Below are 6,660 nucleotides of genomic sequence, written 5' to 3'. Positions count from 1 at the left end.
CATTTTCTTTCTTTCTTTTTCTTTTTTTCGAGACAGGGTTTCTCTGTGTAGCTTTGCATCTTTCCTGGAACTCACTTGGTAGCCCAGGCTGGCCTCGAACTCACAGAGATCCACCTGCCTCTGCCTCCCGAGTGCTGGGATTAAAGGCGTGTGCCACCAATGCCCGGCGCATTTTCTTAATTAGTGATTGATGCAGGAGGATCCAGACTATTGTGGGTATGCCAACACTGGGCTAGTGGCCCTGGGTTTTATAAGAAAGCAGGCTGAGCAAACCATGGGGAAAAAGCTGTAAGCAGCACCCCTCATGGCCTCTGCATCAGCTCCTGCCTCCAGGTTCCTGCCCTGCTTGAGTTCCTGTCCATATGGAAGTGTAAGCCAAAGAAACCCTTACTTCCCCAAGGTGCATACGGTCATGGTGTTCCATCATAGCAACAGTAGCCCTAACAAGACAGTAAGGAGTACCTAGCATGCATGAAGGCCTGGACTAGACCTCCCCAGAACAATATAAAACCAAATGTGGTTGATTTAATCCCAGCAGAGCCAGACAGATCTCTGTGAGTTCAAAGCCCCAAAACTAAAAAAAAAAAAAAAGCACTGTCTCAAAACAACAACAACAAAACTGTGTTGGCCCTTACCTAAAATCCCAGCATCAGGGAGGTAAAGGCAAAGGATCAAAAGCACATAGATACATATTAAGTCTGAGGCCAGCCTGGGACACACAAGACCCTATCTCAAAAAAGGGTTGGGGGGTGGATAAAGAAAGGAAAAGAGAGAAAGGAGAAAAAGGAAAGGAGAAACCTAGGCTCAGAAAAATCTAGTAGCAGGTCTGGCAGCTTGGATGTGCAGGTGTGCTCACCCGCCTTTGGCTCACTGCCTCGGAAGAGCTGACAGCCCTGCAGCTTCCTTCTTGTAAGTGGCCTTGCTGTGGCCCACAGATGGTTAGGTAATCAGAATCCATGATGACACCATAACCGTGACTTTAGAGAAGTGCACTCCTGCTGACTTCTTACCTCTCAGGCAGGGCAGAGTCCCTGCCCCAACCTCTGTCCTGGCTTCAGTGAGCTATTTTTGGCCCTGGGACAGAGAAAGGAGACCCTCATGGAAGCCACAGAACCTCAGGTCCAAGGTTGGGGAAGTTCCTATTGCTGAGGGCGTGTGGGATCAGGGTCTGAATGGCATGAGTGGAGACAGGCTCTCTAGCCCTCAGATTCAAAGATGCTCCAAGTCTGAAACTACCGGATATTGGCTGTGGGGGGACGATCATAGGCATCAAGTTGGTACCTTCACACTCCTAGAGACAGATGCTTTTAAAACCTTGGCACATCCACTCAGGGCTATGACTCTGAGCATCCTCACCTGGTGCCAAGAACAAGGCTGATGTCTGAGAGGCTCCTGGAGGACTTCTGGAGGTGGGAAGACAAGCCTCTTGCAGTCAGGACCTAGCTGTCTCTGAACTAAACTGAAACACTTTCTGGCTGTCTGGGTTAGGGGCTAGGGATACCAATGGTAATGGCCAGTCCTGTCCTTGGATGGAAGTGGTTATATCCAGTTGGGGGGGGGGGGGGTGAGTGCCACAGTAGGGAGACACACAGCAGGGTGCAGGAGCCAGGCCAACCTCTGGGAACACACACACAGAGACTTTACAGGGCTGTTGTGTTTTTGGGTTTTTCCCTTTCTAGTTCCAAGAAGGTTTCTAGCAAACCATGGGGCCCATACGCATGGCCCCAGAATGTCCTTGAGTGTCCCACTGCCTAGGTCCAAATACACTGAGCCTTGGCAGTCAGCATTAGTTGGAAGGTGTCAGGAGAGTGGCAGCTGCCTCCTGGGGCCTGTTGGGTAATTGGGAAGTCTTGGCCACCCATTGGTGGGCATTGAGTAACCACGGGGCCTCCTGAAGCTGCAAACTTTTTTCCTGGACCACTCCCATCTTCCTCTTTCAAGGTTGAGCTGGGGTCTGGACGGGAGCCACAGCTGAATGACTGTGACTGGTTGAGCAGGTGCTTGTTCACCGTGTCCCCTGCTTCTGCCCTGTCCCGTGCCTTAGGGACCCAGGCAGACAGCGACAGGGTTCTGCCTTCCCGGGTTCTCCAGCTCAGGCAGTGGCCCCACTGCCTATACCTTGGGCAAAGGCCAGAACCTAGACATTAGCCAGCATCAGCCTGGCCTCATTCCTCACGTCCCCTCCCGAGCCCTGGACTCCTGTCACATTATCTATTATCTTATGTGGCTCCGGTCCTCCTTCGTCCTCTCCAGACTGAGTGAAGGGGGAGACTGCCTAGCTTGCTTCTGATGAATTCCCAGCATTTGGCACAGTGTCTGATACCTAGATGCTCATCAGACGCCGATGACTGAACAAGTAAACCCCTTCAATTCCATGGCCTTGACGTACATAGCTGTCGTCCCTCCTCCCTGGCACTCTTTCCTCAGCTCCCACATTCTACCTGGACCACTGAGCCGTCTGACTGGGCAGCCTTGCACACTGCAGCTAGAGTACACATTCTACAGTGCCCGCTTGTCCTGGGCAGAAGCCTTCCTCCTCTGGCTCCCTGCCTCTCACCAAAGATGACAAACACACCATTTATCAGCCCCAATCTGGACACCCAGTGGAGAGGTGAAGGAAGACACGCAAAACCACAAAAGCTTGCAGTGATGTTACAGAAACTGGAGATAAGAAGGGCCGAGGGCAAAGTGTGAGGGGGGATTGCTGACTAGATACAGATGGGGATAACACACTGCCTGCTCCTCCCTGAGTCTGTCACGCTGTGCCTTTAACTGTCTTTAACTGTCCTCTTGTACTTCAGGTTCCTTGAAGACCAGGACCATACCTAATTTATCTTGATATCCCTGACACCTAGTGTAGGACATGTCCCATATAACCACTCGATTGATGTCTGTTGAAAGAAAGAATCAGAGGGTTAAATGAATTCATGAGGAGACTGCCAGTGGTCCTGAGGTAGAGAAAACGGACTAATTGTTAGTGCCTACTTCTGTCCCCGGGGATCCCACAGCAACGCTGAGCACACAGGCTTTTGACCAGACATTAATACATAGATTGATCTTCCAAGCCAGTCAGAGTGGAAAAGACTGTGGAGTCTGAGGCCAGATACCATAGAGTTCTGACTCAACCAGTGTGATCTTGGACAAATTATATGTCCTCTCTGTGCCTCACTTTGTCACCTGTCACCTGGGGATTATAACAGTGCCTATCTTACAAGGCTGCCATGAAAATTCCATTTATGTATGTGAATGTATATATATTTGGAGTATATACATATGCAAACATCACTTGTGACTGAATTCACACCCAGTGCTGCTTAAGTGCCGGTTATTATGATGCTAGTGATGACGGTAGTTCCCCTAATCCACCCATCAGCTTCTCTCTTTCTGCGTCCACACTGTCTAGTGGTGGAGTTGAGACATCAGCCGTTATTAAGCAATACAGCATGGAGTTGAGAGGGTCAGGAGGTGGGGCCCGGTCAGCTTTATTTCCTCCTGATCAAGAGAGGGTGAACAAAAACTACAACAGGCCTTGGGAAAAAGATCTCACAGCACAAGGGAGGGGACATCGCTCTGAAGGTTGCGATGGAAAGCTCATTATCCGGGAAATAACTCTACAGGAGACAGAATGAACCCTCAGAATCATTTGTCACTCTGCAAACACACGGTCCAGGGAGCTTTGATGTGGTTATTTGCTGGGACCGCCCAAGAGAGAAGCAAACATGAACAGGCTGCTCACAGCTATGGGAGTGAGAACGGCCCCCAAATGGATGAAAAGATGCCGGAGATCACTCCAAAGAGCGGTACAAACCACAGCTCGGGGGAGACGGGGTTTTGCACATATCAGATTGGCCATGCTCCCAGAGTTGGTAACAAAGGCTCCGAGGCCCTGGGGATTTTACTTTGAGAAATTCACCCCCTCCTTGCTCCCTGAGATTTCCTCCACTCCCACTGGCCCTGGCTGGCTTAATTTAAGCCTGCCAAACTTCTCTCCATCCAGACTGGGATCTGCAGATCTTACGGGTTTTGAGCGGCTGAGTTTCAGTTTCCTCATCTCAACGTTGGGCGATAACAGACTTTTGAAAAGCAGCCAACACAGGCATATTGATTGACATGGCAATTTGATAATAGGAGTTTCAATATATGCGCTTGACTGATTTGGAGATTTATGTAATTACAAACTTGATTTCTACTTCTCAAATCATTATAGAAGATAAAAACAAGCCAGGTGGTGGTGGCACATGCCTTTAATCTCAGCACTTGGGAGGCAGAGGCAGGTGAGTCTCTGAGATTGAGTCTAGCCTAGTCTACAGAGCAAGTTCCAAGACAGCCAGGGCTATGGAGAAATCCTGTCTTGAAAAGAAAGAGGAGGAGGAGGAGGAGGAGGAGGAGGAGGAGGAGGAGAAGAAGAAGAAGGAGAAGAAGAAGAAGAAGAAGAAGAAGAAGAAGAAGAAGAAGAAGAAGAAGAAGAAGAAGAAGTTGTTAAAACAGGAGGAATCCAGAATGCATAGCAAAGAACAATAACAAGAAAACTCCAAACGCCGGGCGGTGGTGGCGCACCCCTGTAATCCCAGCACTCCAGTGGCAGAGGCAGGTGGATCTCTGTGAGTTCAAGGCCAGCCTGGTCTACAGAGCTAGTCCAGGACAGGCTTCAAAGCTACAGAGAAACCCCGCCTTGAAAAAACAAAAACCAAACAACAACAAATGCAGCTGCACAGTATAGTCCTTGGAAGAAATTTTATAGTAATATAATATCCAACTGTGTTAAATATATATGTAAAAAGGTCTGAAAGAATATTAGACAGAGGAGCTGGCTCCATGGCAGGGTCTAACATGTACGAAGCCCTGGATTCAATGCCCAGCACTGTAAGACATAAGGGATCAGACATTTAGAGCACAAAGACATTTCTAATTATGTCTCAAATTCCCCAAATCATAAAAGAACAAATTCAGAAATGTAAACCAGAGATGGTGTGAACGAGAATGGTCCCCATAGGCGCATCACATATTTGAATGCTTGGTCATCCGGGAGTAGAGCTGTTGGAAAGGATTAGGAGGTGTGGCCTTGTTGGAAGAGGTTTGGCCTTGTGGGAGGAAGTGTGTCACTAGGGGTGGGCTTTGAGGTTTTCCGAAGAACATGTCAGGCCTAGTTGCTTTCTCTCTTGGCCTGTGGATAAGGATGCACCCCTCAGGTTCTGCTCTATAGACATGTGTGCTGCCGTGCTGATGACGGACTAAACTACTGAAACTGTAAGTCAGTCAGGTCCTCAGAGTTGGTGGCAAGCATCCTTATCTCAGCCACCTTGCCCACTTGACTGTGGAATGCTTTCTTTTTTTGGAGCTGAGGATGGAACCCAGGGCCTTGTGCTTGCTAGGCAAGTGCTCTACCCCTGAGCTAAATCCCCAAGCCCGAATGCTTTCTTTTACATGAGCTGCCTCGATGGTGTTCTTCCCAGTCACAGAACAGGCACTACGACACCAGGGAAGACAGATCCTGCAAACCCTGAGTGCGGTCCCAAGAGAAATGACAAACCGAAGGAAACCATTTCCAATTCGGGTGACGGACACAGGGATAATAAGATAAAAGACCCAACAGCAGCCTGATAGAAAGATATCTACAGGATGTAGTGAAAAGGGACATCTTAACAGATTCTTTTGTTAGGAAAAGATACATCTGATATGAGAGAAATGCAAGACTTGCTTTTTCACCTGTCAGACGGAAGGAATCCAGTAGTTCTAGACCACGATGAGGACGTGGGGACTCTCGTGCCGGCTGGGGACAACTCTAAAAGGGCGCAAACTTCTTGATCTAGAAACAGCACTGCAATGACATTTTTCTGTATGTGCTGGCACCTGAGCAAAAAATATGTCTACAGTTTCTCATGACAACATTGTATTAGAAAAATAATCCATCGATACAGAGTCAAATACATGATGACGCAGCCATACAGTGGATCCCCACACACCCTCAGTGGACTGATTTGGATAGCTCTTTAAGACGCCCTGTTGCGGGTGTGTGTTGCAGGTACGTGGTGGTAAGTCTCAGCACTAGGGAGTCAGAGGCAAGAGGACTGCAAGTTCTAGCCCGTGCTACATGCTGAGACTCCTGTGTCTCAGCAGGTGGGGTGGGGAGGAGGGGTGTGGGATGAAGATGTAGCTCAGTGGGTAGCGCTTGTCTTGCACACAGGAAGCTTGTGTTTGATTTCCAGTACGGAATAAAGGAGGCAAGGTGGTGCATGCCTACAATCCTAGAACTTGAGAGGCAAAGGCAGGAGGCTCATAAGTTCAAGTTCATTTTCAGTTACCTGGTGAGTTCCAGAAAAATGAAAATATATAAAGATGAAACTTTGGACCATGGGAATATCTTAATCATTCAAACTTTTATTTTTGAAAACTTATTTTTATTACTTTAAATTATATGCACATGTATTTGTCTATATGGGTGGGTATGTGTATGTGTTCGAAGGTGCCCAGAGAGACCAGATAAAGCTAAGTAAAAGCAAATGAAATAAAGTAAGGAATGTCAATAGTGACTTAAAAACAATAATTGTGACTCCAGTTGGCACCTGCTAGCAATACCAGCACTTAGGAAGTGGACTCAAGAGGATCAACATGCGCGCACGCGCGCGCACACACACGCACACACACACACACACACACACA

Source organism: Onychomys torridus, chromosome 1, assembly GCF_903995425.1.
Source record: "Onychomys torridus chromosome 1, mOncTor1.1, whole genome shotgun sequence".
NCBI classification, from domain to species: Eukaryota; Metazoa; Chordata; class Mammalia; order Rodentia; family Cricetidae; genus Onychomys; species Onychomys torridus.
This window is presented reverse-complemented; position numbering follows the sequence as displayed.